Source organism: Octopus bimaculoides, chromosome 3, assembly GCF_046866305.1.
Source record: "Octopus bimaculoides isolate indiv1 chromosome 3, ASM4686630v1, whole genome shotgun sequence".
Lineage (NCBI taxonomy): Eukaryota > Metazoa > Mollusca > Cephalopoda > Octopoda > Octopodidae > Octopus > Octopus bimaculoides.
This window is the reverse complement of record NC_142930.1, coordinates 48,432,028-48,449,871: the sequence shown is the minus strand read 5'-3', so window position 1 is coordinate 48,449,871 and position 17,844 is coordinate 48,432,028. Positions and strand designations below refer to the sequence as shown.

The following is a 17,844-nucleotide window of genomic DNA, read 5'->3' as shown; positions in this document are numbered from 1 at the left end:
TCACTGCCCACCTGGGCCAGGACCAGTAACTATGTTTCAAACCCATTCTACTCACAAAATGGAACACTTTATCATTCCATTATTCCTCCATCCTTATTTTCATCCTTTAAATATTTTACTTTACATTACCTTAGTTCACTTAGCTGTCCGAAGTAATCAATACCAGTTTAATCTGGTTCAGTCTCAGAACCACTAGCCACCAACCAGTTCATCTAGCAGTCAGTAATAGGAGGTACAAGCTCAATCTGCTTGACTGCGAGACCAGTTCACTAATTAATTTACTTAAATGTCAGGAATAAGTACCAGACTATAAACTATACTTCTACAAGCCATCTTGGTCTACTTTGCCATTGGATGTTGCCCCTGAGTCTGAAAAGTTACTGCAGATAATGGCTAGTGCAACACTATATTTCACTTTAAATGTATCACACAGAAGGTGTCTACCACCAGCTGAATATCTTCCTCAACTAAAGGGGCTCTCACAATGTCTAATTTACTTTTCTCAGTTACATTTCTAAATATGCCATGAGTAAATTTTGGGAAAATAAAGCATTTATTTCACATTGCAACCCTGCTAAAGTATTAAGGTTTCACTTGAAAGTTAGTTGCACATCAGTTTCGGTAATTAATTTTATAAATGTTAATGTGGTTATACAACAGCACATGTATTTGTTGTATAGCATTCGATGTAGTTGATTATATAACCACTATTGTAGTTAGCTGTGCTATAAAACAGTTGTTGAAATTAGCAATATAGACTACATTTGCTCATCAGTGTTAGAAATGTTTCAGCTATGATCAGTTGCTGAACCTCTCCACAAAGCGCAAGTACAATCCCTGCTGGAAGTACAAGTAACACGCCTAGTGTGGTGGTGCTGCTAGAAAAGCAAACATCCAGGACCATATTAAAGAAGGCCATTCAACTCATTTGTTCAAAGACTTACTAGCACCAATGAACTACAACAACTAGTTCACGGATGTGCTGTTTTTACTTTCTTCCTCTTCTGCTAATTTCTACTACAACAACTCCTCTGAAGCAACTAGCTGTATACCTTCCACATCTAGGCCCACTTAATGCACCTGTATGTCCTCATTCCACCACTCTAACATGTCTCACTTTCTAGGATTTCCTCTTTGTCAATATTTTTCTTGCAGACATCAACATGTTGCTGTCTCAAATGAATATCTATCAACCACTTCATAATCACAAACCAAAGATCATGGGCACTGTCCCTTCCTCTCAAACTTATAAGAATATAAATAGTTATAGCTTCTTCTAAAGGTTTAATTTATTAATTCATTTCAGTGAAAATTTATCTCTGTCACTTTGTCTTATTTCTCCTTTAATCTATATGTCTGTCTGTCTGTCTCACTCACACACACACACACACACACACACACACACACAGCCACAAGCAGTCTATTTTCCTCTCCCTCACTCTGTCATTATTTTGTCTCTGAATATGTGAGCAGGCGAAGTGAGAAAAGAGTGAACAAAAAAAAGTAAGATAGAGAGGAAAACATGCTTACATGTAAGTACAAACACACACACACACACACACACACAAATACATAAACATGTACACCAGTGATACATTGACTTTTGGGAAAGAAATGTTTCAAAACAAAACCAATATACAAGCAATATACAAATGAAAACTTCCTTGTATATGAAGAACCAATCAGAATGCAAGTAGTTAGTTTTCTCTGCTCCCTACTGCTTTACTTACCCATCAACTGCTAATTAAAGCAGAGTGTAATATTTCATTCGCTGCCACACCTAACTTGTTTATACTTCTCTGAGAGAAATCCTGTTTCTCCCTTCCATTCATTCTTCGCTTGTTTGTGTAGGTACGAGCTATCATTTAAAGTATGAATGCGTTATATCTTGAAGTTGATTACTGCTCCCTTGTGTGTAGGTTTTCCTTTATATAACCAGCCTTTACACTCCCTCACACCCCACTGCACATACACACTCACACCCAGAAACTAACACCCACCCACCCACCCACACACTCATGCAGTTATACATACACAAACACGAACTTAAAACAAGTGGTTCACGAGTTTTTACTATAAACATCATAAGAATCATGTTAGTTGACAACAATTACGCAAATATCTCAAAGTTTATAATTTCAATGTCTCAATCACAACTATTCACAATATATTTCTGATAACTGGACCTCACCAAGCCCTCTACTAAATGTTGAGTCATCAGTGACCCAAGCCATTGTCTTCCTTGATAACACACACACACACACACACACTCTAAACAATTTTATTTTTCTCAGCCAATAGATTTACAGTCTTTATAGATTTACTTAGTAATTCATTAATCACTAATTACATAAATACGAATGCTGTGCTTCATTGAAGAAGTTAATATAAGACAAACTGGAGTTGTTTTTTTCTGTACTTGCCAAAAGTTCTTTTCAGTATTTAATTCCAGTTGAAGGTGGCAGCTAGCAGAATTGTTAGCATGCCGGGCAAGATGCTTAGCAGTATTTTATCTGTCTTCACATTCTGAGTTCAAATGTTGCTGGGGGTGACTTTGCCTTTCAGCCTTTCAAGGTTGATGAAATAAATACCAGCTGAATACTGGGGTTGATGTTATCGACTTAGACCCTATCCTGAAGTTGCTGGCTTTATGCCAAAATTTGAAATCAATATTTAATTCTAGTTGGCTTTTTCATGATCCATGCATTACATATGAGGGTTGGTTGAAAAGTTCATAGGCTGACCAAGATACTCTTATGGAATGTGACCAAATGCAGTTTATTTTACAACATAATCTCCCTTGCAGTCCACACACTTCTTCCATTGATGTTGTAGTGCTTGGATCCCATTGGTGAAGAAGCTTTCAACTTGTAGGTCTAATAAGTCATTAACAGAAGATATGACGTCATCATTGTGATACTGATTCCCAGCCAAGTGTGTTTCCATGTTGTAGAACAGATGATAGCCAGATAGGGCACAATCAGGAGATTAGGGATGGTGATCAACCAGTTCAAAGCCACAGTCATGCACAGTGGCCACTGAAACAAAGAATTTGTGTGCTGGGGCAGTGTCCTGATGAAACAAGACTCCTTTTATCAGTTTTCCTGAATATTTAGTCTTGACAGCCCATTGTAACTGCCTCAGCAAGTTGGCATAGTGACGGTACGGCCCTTTTGAAGATAGCCAATAAACACAATGCCTTTTGCATCCCAAAACACTGAGGGCATTACCTTCCCTGCAGATGAAATGGCATTGGCCTTCTTTGGAATGAGTGAAGAGAAGTGTTTCCACTGCATGAATTGCCACTTTGCTTCTGGTTTAAAGCGGTGAAGCCAACACTCATCCTAAGTTAGAAAACATTAAAAAACCCCAGCTAGATCTGCCTCAGATTTTTCTGTGATGTGATCAGCCTGGTGCACTTTGGATCAGGTGTCACAAGATGAGGCACCCACTGAGCAGAAATCATCATCATGCCAAGTTCATTGGGCAGAATATTCTCAAATATCTCACGGGATATGCTAATAACATTGGCTATTTGATTTATAGTTAATTACTTTATAGTTAATTGTCATTCATCACCATGTGGTGAATGTGGTCAATATTTTCCTCAGTGGTGGCAGTTGCAAGACGTGCAAATCTTGAGTCATCTTCAAGACTCTACCTTCCCCTTCTAAATTCAGATGCCCACTTTTGTATTGTTGATAAAATTGGAGCATCATCCCCTAATGTACCAACCATGTCAGCATGAATGTCCTGGGGAAAGTGGCAGGGCTAAACCATTTTCAGCATGTACTTGATAACACTACAATGCCAAATTTTGTCCATTTTCAGGAGAAATCACTACTATTTACTTTTAAAGTCTTCTTTGAGGAGTGAGATGAGTGAGAAAGAAACAATGCAGTTATGAATAAGGAGAGTTGAAATTAATTCAGGCATGATTTCACAGCTCTAGCATCACTCCTCCATATCAATCAGTGAACTTTTCAGCCCACCCTCATATATATATAACATTATATTCTGAGTCATAGCAGTGTGGTTAAGGGGACATTCTAAAACCATTTCTCTACTCTTTTAAGATAAGGCATATGGCTTGCAGTTCTCTCAATTGATTTAGATTTAAATGTACATGCATGAAGCATATACCAACCCCATAACAGGCAACTTTTCTCTGAACATATATTGACTTTCACAAACTTGAGTTAAGTGTTATACTCAAGAATTCTTAAGTTCTTTACTTCATTTTGGTACAGTAATTTGCCACATGAAAAATCTTCATAACCAATTGAAAGTGTATACATCTGTGTGAATATTTGCCTGTGTGTGAATGTATGTGGGTAGATGGCTGTAATAATTTTACATGTGTAGTACATTACAAAACTTCTACACTGTATTTAGATGAATATATATTTAGTTAAACAAACATGAGTAAATGAGGTGGTAAAAACAAATGAAGAAAAAAATGGATAGAAAAGAAGCATTAGGTAAAATGTCAAGTATAATAAATGAAATCAACTAGAGGTCAGATTAGTTGATCCTAATGGGGTCTAAGTCTCTCAGTTTGTCACAAAATATATCCATATATGGTTCATTGATACCCCCTAATGTTGCTGGCTGATGCAAAAGTACTTCATCAAACATTTTAATTGGAATTTATGCACAAAAATTTAATTCAATCAGTTATAAAAACCATTTTTTGAAACTGAGTATAGACACTAACAAAATTAATAACAAGAGAAATTTGAATATTTCTAATACAGGAACATTAACAAAAATTTCTGATAAGGAGTGTTGTTGATTAAATCAACTCTATTACATAACTGATATTTATGAACCTCATTAGGATGAAGGCAAAATTGCTGTAGCAGAATTTAAACTCAGAATGTAAAGGGATGTATGTGAGTAGGTGGTTTGTCCATACCCTATTGAGTTAAGAGAGATATGTGATAACATAAGCAGTTCATATTTGTTTTTTAGTTTTTACATTTATTCACTGTTAAGTAAAGAGGTGTTGCTACTGTCTCCAAGTTACAAGTACCAAGTTAATAATCTTCAAGCTATTTATCTTTTAAGGTTAGCAACCAGCCACTCAGTAACTTTCTTTAGTGCTGGTTCTACTACCACTATGGCTATGACACACCTACTATGTCATCAACTTTACTGTTATCAACTTGACATTTTCTTAGGATGTAGGACATAAAATGGCATTTACTTACTAAACTGATAAATAAATTGATAAACTATTTTGTATTTGTTCATGTTGTATAGAAATACTGAATATCAAAATATAATTTCAACAGGCATGGCTGTGTGGTAAGAAGCTTGCTTCCCAACCACATAGTTCCAGGTTCAGTCCCACTACATGGCACCTTGGGCAAGTGTCGTCTACTATAGCCTTGAGCTGACCAAAGCCTTGTGGGTGCATTTGGTATATGGAATCTGAAAGAAGCCCATTATATATATGTGTGTGTGTGTGTGTGTGTTGAATGAAATACCCATGTTTCCAGAGGTGAATTATTAAAATCCCAAAGAATTGCTCTCAACACATGGCTATGATGCTCTCCCACTACTTCTGCTCATGATCAGAGATGCACATATTGTCAGCCACAAAAAGACATGCTCAACTGGTTATTGAGCAGAATATTTTCTGTAGTCCATCTTTTATACCAAGACAAAATTATGTACATGATAACACTTCCAGTTAGTTAAGATCAGGAGCCATGAGAGCCAGTGACTGACATTGCATATTATTATTGTTTATCATACAATTATTTAACACCTCAGTCCCCATTGCCACTGCTGTTGCTGTCATCAGTTCCACCACCAATGTCATCATTACCATCACATTTACCACTACTACCACCATTGTTTTCCTCCTTCTCATCATCATCAACAACAGAAGCAGCGTCATAACCACCAGCAGAGAGTTACAGATTAAAGAATGAGACAGTGCAAGTATGTTCCTGAGATGGTGATTCATTGAAACGTTAAGAAATGTTGTGATGGAAGAAATGGATCAAATACTAAAAGAGTGAAGACACTGCTAGTGAAATATGAATGAAAAAGTTTAGAAGAAGAGAAAGGGAGAAACAGTTTTATCCAAGAGCAAGAAGTTAAGGATTAGAGTACTTTCTAAAACATCTTGGAGAATTAAAATATGAAGTGTTTTAAAATATAATATGAAATGTTCTCTGCTTTGTGATGTCATAACTGGCTATGTTCTCTGCTTTGTGATGTCCTAACTGGCTATGTTCTCTGCTTTGTGATGTCATAACTGGCTATGTTCTCTGCTACGTTCTCTGCTTGAGATCATCTGTACACTCCAGTGGTTAAAAAGAAAGAAGGGGTGGGATATGTCTTAATGCAAAGTTGTACAACAAACAGACTGAATTATACTGATCTATTGAAACTAACCAGATGTTTGTGCATGAAGTGATTAAGGAAATACATAAACTTCAAGGATAATAAGTGTCGATATTGAAAGTTACAGGATAAGTTGATGGTACAATACTAATTAAAGTGACTAATGAGATTATTCTCTGAGCCGTGATTGATGTTATTCTCAATAACTGGTGTAGAATAATCAAGTACTTAAAAGTTAAAGGTATGAAATTAAAGTACATATGTAGCTGGGTATAATAGGGAGGAGCATAGACATATTCAGACAAACCATGCATCAAGGTTATGTATGTGTGTATAATATACACATACACATAAGGCAGTGAGCTGGCAGAACCGTTAGCAAACTGAGCAGAATGCTTAGTAGCATTTTGTCTGTCATCACATTCTGAGTTCAAATTCTGCTGAGGTCAATTTTGCCTTTCATCCTTTTTGGGTCGATAAAGTAACAGAAATACAAGTTGAATACTGGGGTCAATGTAATCAACTTATCCCCTCCTCTAAAATTGCTGGCCTTATGCCAAAATTTGAAACCAATATACCGAAATCCTGGTTATGTCCTTGTAAAGAGAAGAACTACTGAATCAAAATATGAAGACAACAGAGAGAAAGATTGTAATTTAGAATGTATCAAAAACTATGATACCTTGGATATGTAATAAAAACAGACACTGAAACACACACAAATATATATCTAGAAATCTATCTAGAAATCAAAGAAAATGATTACTATTCCCTTCAGACTTTGCTTTTGTTTACCTGGACATCAATGTTTTAAAACTGACCTATTTCCCATTACATCTTAGACAGATCCAGTGCTGAGTTGCTGAAGTAGAAATATTGTTATAGCAAATATTCTGCTCAATATCACAGATTTGCTTGTCAGTTGCTTGACCTTAACCACTTGAGCATGTCCCTTAGTGGCAGACGATATGTGCATCTCTGATCATGAGCAGGAGTAGTGGGGGAGTATCATAACCATGTATTGAGAGGGCTTCTTTGGGGTTTGAATAGATGTAACAAAAGCAAAGTTTGAAGGAAATATTAGTTATATTTCATACTTTCTAGGAGTAAGCAAATAGGAAGTAACAGTTGCTACCCAAGGACTAAAATTGTGTTATGATGATGATGACAATGATGATGATGATGATGATGATGATGATGACAATGGTGATTATGATGATAATTATCAATATTTGAGAAAATATACACTTTTGAAGAACAGACAAAAATCTTCATATAGACATTGAAACATTAAAAGATCATGTTTTCTCCAATGTTATTCCAGTAGATCAAATTTCAATCAACCACAGTTCCCATATCCATCTGCCAAACTTTCTTAAGAAACCTAGGAATGCATGTAAATTAAAGGAAGCTGAAGAATACTCCCTCTCTCTTTCTCTCCTCCTCCTCCTCTGTGTTTCTATCTCTAACATTTTTGTTGATAATAATAGGTTTAGTCATCTTCGAAGATAATTGAGTAATCTGCCTTACTGGCAAATGTTCAGCAAAGAGATCAATAAAATTAAATATTTCTGGAAGTAATGCTGTTATTATTTAGAAGGAAGTTTCATCAAATAACACATTTTACCTGTATTAATCAATGCACATATTTGTGTGTACACATCTCTATGTATGCATGTATGCATGTATGTATGTGTGTGTGTATGTGTGTGTGTGTTTGAATGAAGGTATATTTATGTAGTTGTGTATGTATGCATGAATGTGTGTATTTGTATATGTGAATGTGTGTGTGTCTGTGTGTATGCATGAATGTACATGTGTAGGTATATATGACTCGGTTTATGAATGCTTTTATGGTTGTGTAAATGTGCGTGCATACATACATGTATGAACACAAGTGAGTGTTATCATATATAAACTAGCCTCAGAACCAAACTCCTCTTACTCTCTTATTTCAGTTCTTTTGTTTCCAGATTCCGTTCTCAGAATATCTTCACATGATCGTTAACAGTAAGGAATGAATTAGTTCCCCATCACCTATCTCTACCTTTTCTCCTCCATCTCTCTCCATCTGCTTCTATTTCTTCTTTCCCCCATCTCTCCCCTTCACTTATCTCTACTTTTTATTCTCTTAATCTCTCATTCTCACTCTATCAAACTATCTGTCTGAAATTACTTCTACTTCTCTCAAGAATTTTGGGATGAAGGATTAATAATTTAACAGAATTATAGAGAAATACTTCAAAGAAGGTAATACTTGTCATTCTACTTTTTTTTGAAACTTCACTCATCAGTTTTTTAATCGTAAGAAAAAAAGAATTAAACCTTGTCTGGATATATGCACAGAATATATGTGGGAGTGTGCTGTTGTCATTGCTGCTGCTGCTGCTGCTGCTGTATGTGTATAAATATGATATTGACCACAGTACTTACTTTAGTACATAATCAGTTTCTATTTTGAAATATTTAAATGTTACTTTTCTAATGTAAAAAAAATCCTCAAAAACCCTAACTCGCTACTATGTTTTAGACTGGTATACACAAACACAGGCATATATACTTATAAAGAGAGAAAGAGAGAGAGAGGGAGAAAGGGAGAGGGACACAGAGTAAAAGAAAGAGGAAATCTTGTAAATATATTTTAGTACATACATGCAAGTATTTATATAAACACAGACACACAAATAATAGTGTCCCTCACCTCACCCCGCACCATGCACATTAACACATACATATGTAGTTTACTGTGACTTGAGTCAATAGCTTCAAATCAGTAGTTTCCTTATAATGATATAAAGAAATGATACTTTTTCATGGCAGGATATGAAATAAGATAGAAAGTGGTCACAAACCTCTTGTCACATCCTCAGTCATTATTATTTTACATTGTATAATTGAAACATAGGAATAAATTGAACAGAGGATATCATTTTGCATATTAGAAATTTAATACATATTTAGATTAATACTATTCTCTTTATTTAGGTGAAACATCTAGTAAAAATAGGATTGCACAAGAGCAAGGGACTTGCTGTAGGTAAAATATTACAAATGCGACTGCATTTTAGGTTGTTATATTGGACAAAAGTATCAAGTAAGATATTTTATCTTTTACTTGCTTCAGGGATACTACCTTGAAGAATTTTAATTAAACAAACTGACCACAGTATTTATTTTTTAAAACCTGGTACTTATTCTATTGGTCTCTTCTGCTGAACCACTAGATTACGGGGATATAAACACACCAGCGCCAATTGTCAAGTGTTGGTGGTGGGCAGATGCAAAGACACACACACACAGGAGTAGGCTTCTTTCAGTTTCTGTCTACCAAATTCACTCACGAGGCTTTGGTCAGCCCAAGGCTATAGCAGAAGACATGCAGTGGGACCAAATCCAGAACCATGTGATTTGGAAGCAAACTTCTTATCACACAGCCATGCCTTCACCTAGGATTCACATATGAAATCTAGACCTTACAAATGTCAGATTCTTTTACAATGCTGCAGGTGGCCCCTAAAATCTGTATATTCATCAATGATAAGTGCCTTATTATTTCAAAGCCACTGAAAGAGCCTTGGAGTGTTTCTAGTTTTTGATTAGTGTTTGTTAAGTTATGGGATTGCAGCATGGCAGATTGTGAAGAGGCAGTGGAAGAGCTCAACTCAGCCAATGGTGCTTCTTACTTTGATGCTGAGTGGAGAAATCTATGAAGATCAATGGTCAGGACCACCAAGCTCTATGAAGAGAGTAACTGCAATATATCCAATAGGGATGACATTCATTGTTGTGTAATCAGCTAATGAAAGATTCATTGTGACTCAAGCTCTCAGTTCAAATATGAATATTAGAATTGGGTAGTGACAGAGAGTCATGGGAATCCATGCAAAAAGTGCAACCAAGATGATGAGATGATGAATGTTTGCTTAGCTACAATCCAGTAAACCTTTGATCAAAATTACTTCAGCCATGACCTATCTTTTCAGGACATAGTTTCTCATTTTTTTTACATTATTTAACATGTCTTTCCATGATTGTTTTGTTGAGATCTGAAGTCAATTTTGAAATCAGATTGGTGTGCAAATGACTCTATTTTACAATAATTTATACATTTTATCGACTTTGGAAAATATACCAGCCGCATAATCAAGTAAAGTTAATAATGTTTTTGTTCATTGATAATTTAGGTATGATAGTGTTATGATAGTAAGGTTAAATCGCTGGACTGCTGATCACATAGTTATAAGTTCAGTTCTTATTATTGTCATAATGTTCTAACATAGAGTAAGATATCTGACTTGCAACAATTTATCAGAAAAAAAAAAAAAAAATTAATAAACTCCACTTCTTTTTGAAGATTGGTGATCATTGTTAGGAATGATAATCTGACAGCAAAACAACTGCTCCAAAAAAGAAACTATCTCACCCTTGCAAGCTTGGAAAACAGATGTAAAAGTAGTTTTGAAAATTCATAAATTATATTGAATTTATGAAGATTCCATAGGAATTTTTTGGAACTGGTTTATTTCTGAATGAAGACATGTGGCTTAGTTGTTGAGTATTTGGCTCACAATTGTAAGATCTTGAGTTCAGTTCCTGGCAACACACTGTGTCCTTGAGCAAGACACTTTGTTTCACATTGCTTCAATCCACTCAGCTGGCAAAAATGAGTAGTACCTGTATTTCAAAGGGCCAGCCTTGTAACACTGAAGTAGAAGTGGGCTATGTGTATGTTTTGGATTTTCATAAACAAGAAAAGAAAATTATTTACCAAGCTTCATAAGAGTTTTGATTTTTTTCTCACATATAAGTACAGGTTAAAGCCTACTTCACTCTAAAAGTCATCTTAACTAACATTTTTTCTTGTAGGTTAGGTTTGACTTTATCCACAAGTGTCATATCTAAGTGGCCTCAGATATAATGATGTTTAAGCATTATGTTGAAATACTGATAATGTCATGAAAGTTTAAATTGAGAATAATTTCCAATGAAACACTTTAAATTTGCGCAAAGTGGTTTAATAGTTCAGAAATGTTTGACAGGCTCTTGTACACCATCTGCTACTAATAATTACAAGCAATTATTTTAAAAAGAATTGTAAACAAATAGGCTTTGCAAACTCATTTTAGATTAATTACATAATATTCATAAATTTTTCATTCCAAACTTATAACCATATTTTCTGCACTATTACTAGAGTGAAACTCTTTCAAAAAATCTTTTTCTTTTTTATTTAACTATTTGTTTCACAAACATTTTATAGAATTATTTACTTGAAAGACAGTTTTTTTTATAAATACGTTTATTGTAAGAAAAATTAACAGTTGTTGTTTATGCTATGAAACTTTCACCAATGACAATGAGGGAAACCAAACATCTAGTTAAGTTCCAAGTCAACCATATTACTTCACATGTTTAACTAAAAAATATTCCAGCTGAAACCTTCCTATCTTTTATAGGTATGTTGCACTATATTATCTAATGAATCCTTTCTTTTTTTTTAGACACTAGAGCAGAATTTTAAGGGATATTTGGCTCTTTCTTTGCAGGTTATGCAACTTTATTGAAAATGGAAAATGATATTGAAACAAAACTACACTTCTAAACTATATATTGGTTTCAAATTTTGGCACAAGGCCAACAATTTTGGGGAAGGGGGTAAGTCGATTACATTGACTCCAGTGCTCAACTGGTACTTATTTATTAACCCCAAAAGGATGAAAGGCAAAGTTTACCTTGGCAGAATTTGAAGTCAGAATGTAGAGATGGACAAAATGTCATTAAGCATTTTGCCCAGTATGTTAACAATTCTGCCAGCTCACCACCTTCTTCTGAGCTGAATTTTAGAATTAATACAAAGTTAAGTTTATAAACAATAAAATACCACAAGCATAAGAAATAAATTTCTTGCACTTTACTACAATACACATATATAATCTTCTAATATAATCTTTAAAATTCCATACAGTTGTTTTTCTTTATTTTACTGTTTTCCATTCATACTTTACATAGTGACAGCATGTGAATAGTGACCTTATATAGTGGCAGCATGTGAACAAGAGAACATAAAGTCAATTAGTTTCTAAATTGTTTCTGACTGCTAAGTTATCATTTGGTTGAATGAATTTATGTTGTTTGCATTATAAATGATAAATACATCTGTATCACATAAGTGAAGGCACATAGCTCAGTGGTTAGAGTGTTGGGATCACAATCATGAGGTAGTGAGTTTGATTCCTGAACCAGGCTGTGTGTTGTGTTCTTGAGGAACACAACTATCTAATCATAATTTAAAAAAACTTTTTCAGACAAATTAGTAGAGAATTTTGCCAAAGGTCTTATCAACAGTGGCTATGTCTTGTGTTGTCATCTAAATTGGATTTTGAATCCAGCAGTAAATGAGCATGTCTTTGGACATAAAGTGAAGCAGTGCTTTGGTAGGGATTGTGAAACTGTATGCATATAAGCACCCTGTGTTGGTCTCCTGACATGTGACCTTTCAGAGATGAAAAGACTGGTTTTTGCAAGTGTTATGTTTATATAATATAATACATACATTACATATGTACATAAATACCTATACATACATGAGACATATTGTATCAAAATAAAACTATCTATTAATGTAGATATTTTAAACTCACACAGGCACATACCTTACAGCCAAAATTCTTGGTTAAAAGCATTGAAAAACCAACTTTTACAGATACAAGATTTGTTTATATTGCATGCATATTCAAGTATTATACTCTATTAATCAGAATGGATTATGCTTTTCTCCCCCACAACCTACTGATCTGTCATTTTCTTCATAGTCCCAGTTTTTCTGCTGCAATTATCATATCTCCCAGAACTACTGTCAGCTCTTTGCTTTTCTACTCTTCAACTTCTTTCTCTGCACTTCATGGAATTATATTTTTATCTATGTCACCATCCTATGTTAACCTTTTATTGAAACAATGCTTCCATCTTCTCAAAACAGTTTGTTGACTTTATCCTCCAAGCATTTTACTCCAGTTATGTTGCATCTCTCTTTCGCTAGTCCTCACCCTCACCACTATTTTAGAACTGGAGCTACTTTGTTTACGGCCTTGTAAGTTAGTGGTTTAGTGAAAGAGACCGATGGAATAAGTATCAGTCTTAAAAATAAGTACTGGGGATGATTTGTTTGACTAAACATCTGTCTTTGATCATTTATGAGGTCTGATCAATAAGTATCCGGACTGTTGTCATAGAAACAAAGCTAAAGCATGCAGAGTAAAGTTGCTTGGCAAAGATTGACCTTGAATTCTGTTGTGCATGTGCACTAAATTTTAACATTCTAGCTCACTTCTGCTGTTTACAACAGTGCTTAGACAGAAGGTGTATAGCGTGTGATTATTACATTGACCGTGACATAGAAAGTTGTCATGGCAATACTTGCTCAGAGGCCTATGCAAAGTTTCAGAAAGTGTATGGAGAGGAGTGTGTGAGCTGCATACATGTGTATGAGTGAGTCAGATGTTTCCAAGATGGCCGAAAAAACGTCAATATTGACAAACATTCTGGGAGATCCACAACAAGCAGAACTGAGAAAAACATCGTAGATGTGCATGCAGCTGTGAGGGAAAATTGTCGAATCACCGCCTGTAAGTTATCTGAAGACGTGAAGATTAGTTACAGTTCAGTCTATAACCACTCAAGATTTGGGTATGAGACGCATGTCTGCCAAGTTTGTGCCAAAACTGCTTTCAAATGACCAAAATGACACTCGGGTTTCAGTTGCACAAGATCTCCCTTGATTGTGTCGAGAATGATGAAAACTTTTTGAAAACTTTGCATAGGCCTCTGAACAAGTATTGCCAAGCTTTTGGCAAAATTTGATGCAGATTCTCTGCTCAACTTTCTCTGTCATGGTCAATGCGATGATCACACGCTACACACCTTCCTTCCAAGCACTGCTGTATACAATGTAAGTGAGCTATAATGTTAAAACTTAGTGCTCATGCACAGCAAAGTTCAAGGTCAATCTGTGCTCAGCAGTTTCACTCTGTGTGCTTTAGCTTCGTTATTATGGTAACAGTCTGGATACTTATTGATCAGACCATGGATGAATACTAAAAGTTTTCCTATGTGATTCCTGAGCTTTTCTTAGCTCTTTTTTTTGCAGCCTTTTAACATTGTTGCCTCATAACTTTCATGCATTGCCTCTGGTGCTTCCATACCCCATCTCTCTATCATTGTCTGAATCTGTTCCTCTTTTAATCAATCCTCTTTCCAACTTCATCTCACCATTATGTTCTCATATATCTTACAATCCTCTTGTCCATTCACACATATCAATGGCTCACATCACATGCTTTACAATATTCAGATTACACACATGCATGCACACACCCACACACATTTATGTATATGTAAATGTGTGCATATCGAGAAATCTATGCATGTATAAAAATAAGTCTCCTTAAAAATTATTATGTGCTTTTGTATTTTAATCTGTTTATCACTTGGCTAAAGGAGGAAAGGAAGAAGAGATCTGATTCGAATACTCACAATAGAGTGGACTCTGTTAAATGATCCCAAGGACCAGGTGTCAGCATTAAACTGGGTGAGTGGCACTCGGATATACAAATGAGGCACTCATCAAAATATGCAAAAATATGAATCTAGCTGAACAGGTGGCTATTCACATAAAGACTATGATCAGCAAAAATGAATAGATTGTTCGTCAAACAATGTAAGCTTTGATTGGAACCATGCTTTTATACAATAATTACATCCCAGTACCATTCACTTAAAGTAGGTAATCTCTAACATTATTCTTTTCCTGCCCCTCTGCCTTTTTATTACCTTATAATTAATTTCTGTTCTAGTTGAAAATAAAGTGTGCTTAAGCTAATTCCATGCAGCTGTCAACAAAGAAAGCGAGTGGAAAAGGTATTACTATTGTTATAGTTAATCTCACAACCAAAGGCATGTGTAATGGATATTGTGAAAATTCATGCGCATGGCTTTGTTTTAATTTAATAAGGACTTTATTTTATTTTCCTTTAACCAACTCTGAAGATAATGCAACAGTTTAAAACAATTGTTTTGTAAGTTTGGCTCTCTCAAATGGATATTAGGTAAATGAACCACAGCATATTATGACCCCAGAATATTACAATTTAGGCTTACTCCTTTAATTTACATGTCTCCAATCAATACATTCAATAAATGTCATATTGCCATATATAATAATAATCTATAACATGTTATTTAATTATCAGCTACACTGTAGGTAGTAGGCTTCAGAAAGATTGACTCTATGGTCCTTTCAAAAAAATTGTATTACATTAATATTATTATTACTAAGATGGTGAGCTGGCAGAATCATTAGCATGCCAGGCAAAATGCTTAGCAGCATTTCGTCAGACCTCACATTCAAATTCTGACATGGTCGACTTTGCCTTTCATCCTTTTGGAATTGATAGAATAATTATCAGTTGAACACTGGGGTTGGTGTAACTGACTCATCCCCACCCCCAAAATCGCTGCCCTTGTGGCAAAATTTGAAACCTTTATTATTATTATTATTGTGAAAGTGGTGATCTGGCAGAATCGTTAGCATGCTGGACAAAATGCTTAGCAATATTTCGCCTGACGTTATATTCAGAGTTCAAATTCCACAAAGGTCAACTTTGCCTTTCATCCTTTTGGGGTCAATGAATTAAGCACTAGTCATGTACTGGGATCAATGTGATCGACTTACTCCCTCCCCACAAATTTCAGGCCTTGTACCTATAGTAGAAAGGATTATTATTATTACTAAAGCAGTGAAAGCAGTAAGATGGCAGAATCATTAGCACACCAGGCAAAATACTTAGTGGCATTTTGTCCATCTTTATGTTCTGAGTTCAAATTCCACTGAGGTTGACTTTGCATTTCATCCTTTCAGGGTTGATAAATTAAGTACCAATTGAGTACTGGGGTCAATGTAATCGACTTAACCCCTCCCTCCCAAAATTTCAGGCCTTGTGTCTATAGTAGAAAGGATTGTTATAGCAGTGAGGTGGCAACACCATTAGCAGAAAATAGCAAAGTATCAGGACCTAGCCGTTGAGTTACAGAGGTTATGGAAAGTGCAAGTAAGATGTATCCCTGTAGTTATAGGTGCATTAGGAACTATCCTTAAAGATTTGAAGAAATGGATAGAGGAAATAAGCATAAAACCTAGTTTAGTGCAGCTGCAGAGAACAGTGTTATTAGCAACAGCTAGTATTACTTAGGAAGGTTCTTGGCATCTAAAGTTACTTGTAGCCTGATGTTAGGAATTTTTTCCAACAACCTAATCTATTGTGTGTATATGAAATGATGATGGTGGTGGTGGTAGTAGTAGTAGTAGTAGTAATAATAATAATAATAATAATTATAATAATAATAATAATAATAATAATACATCCACAGACAAGTATAATACAAGAAATATCAACAGAGAAGAAAGAGATGGCATAGTTAAGAGACTATTAGCAAAGCAAACATACTCTGGGATATGTCACTATACAAATAGGGAGAACAAAGCAAATCATTGTTAGGGATGACTAGGAAAAGAAGTGCTTCATAATCGGCATATCAGTCCCAACAGATAATAATATATCTTTAAAAGAAACCCAAATATAATGATCTGAAAATAGAGGTAATCTGAATGCTGGGCCTGAAAACAAAAGCAATCCCTATAAGGTACTGCAAGAATGATAAAAGAAAACAAAAACATGCGGTCAACTATACATCTAAAGCCCCTGGACTTAAAAATATGCATAATGTACACAAAATAGCACTGTTAACACAACATACATATTATTTAGAACACTTTCAATAGAGTAAAATATAACAAAATCTAAACAAAATACTGTACATATTCAAGGCAGACAAAGTTGTGCTTGGTCATGCACTGAATCTATATATATAAAAATGAGAATGTGTGTCTGTCTGTCTGTCTGTCTGTGTGTGTGAATCCCTAAAACTCGAGAACTACGCAACCAATTTCATTCAAATTTTACAGATGCCTTACTTAGGGTTCCAGTTGTGTTTTAGTCAAAAAAATTTTAACTTCTTGCAGAGTTCGAGCCCACGGCAACATAATATCTCCTCCACTATTTAAGTATTACGTGTCAAAAGTGAAACAAAAACACTCATGTCAAATACTTTCACTTTAAAAATGAAACTATTCTACTAACTGAAACAATCACATTTCGATACTGTAATGACAGATACTTTCAGAGAGAGAGAGAGAGAAAGAGAGAGAGAGAGAGAAAGAGAGAGAGGGAGAGAAAGAGAGAGAGAGAGAGAAAGAGAGAGAGAGAGAGAAAGAGAGAGAGAGAGAGATGTATATGTATACATATAGATGTATATGTACACGTTATTCCACTAACTGAAACAATCACATTTCGATACTATAATGACAGATACTTTCAGAAAGAGAGAAAGAGAGTGAAAGAGATGTATATGTATACATATACATGTATA

The 17,844-nt window shown here is 35.1% G+C and overlaps 2 protein-coding genes across 6 annotated transcripts in view; one reads left to right on the top strand and one right to left on the bottom strand.

The window, feature by feature from the left end:
- Positions 1–17,844, bottom strand: part of LOC106878127 (cilia- and flagella-associated protein 300) — a 204,188-nt gene that overhangs the window by 29,595 nt on the left and 156,749 nt on the right. The gene's annotated exons all lie outside the window — the stretch shown is intronic.
- LOC106878126 (uncharacterized) overlaps positions 8,366–17,844 on the top strand; it is a 73,527-nt gene continuing 64,048 nt past the window's right edge. Inside the window, exon 1 of the mRNA XM_014927246.3 lies at positions 8,366–8,610. The gene's annotated coding sequence lies outside the window, so the exon portion shown is untranslated. The remainder of the gene's footprint in view (positions 8,611–17,844) is intronic.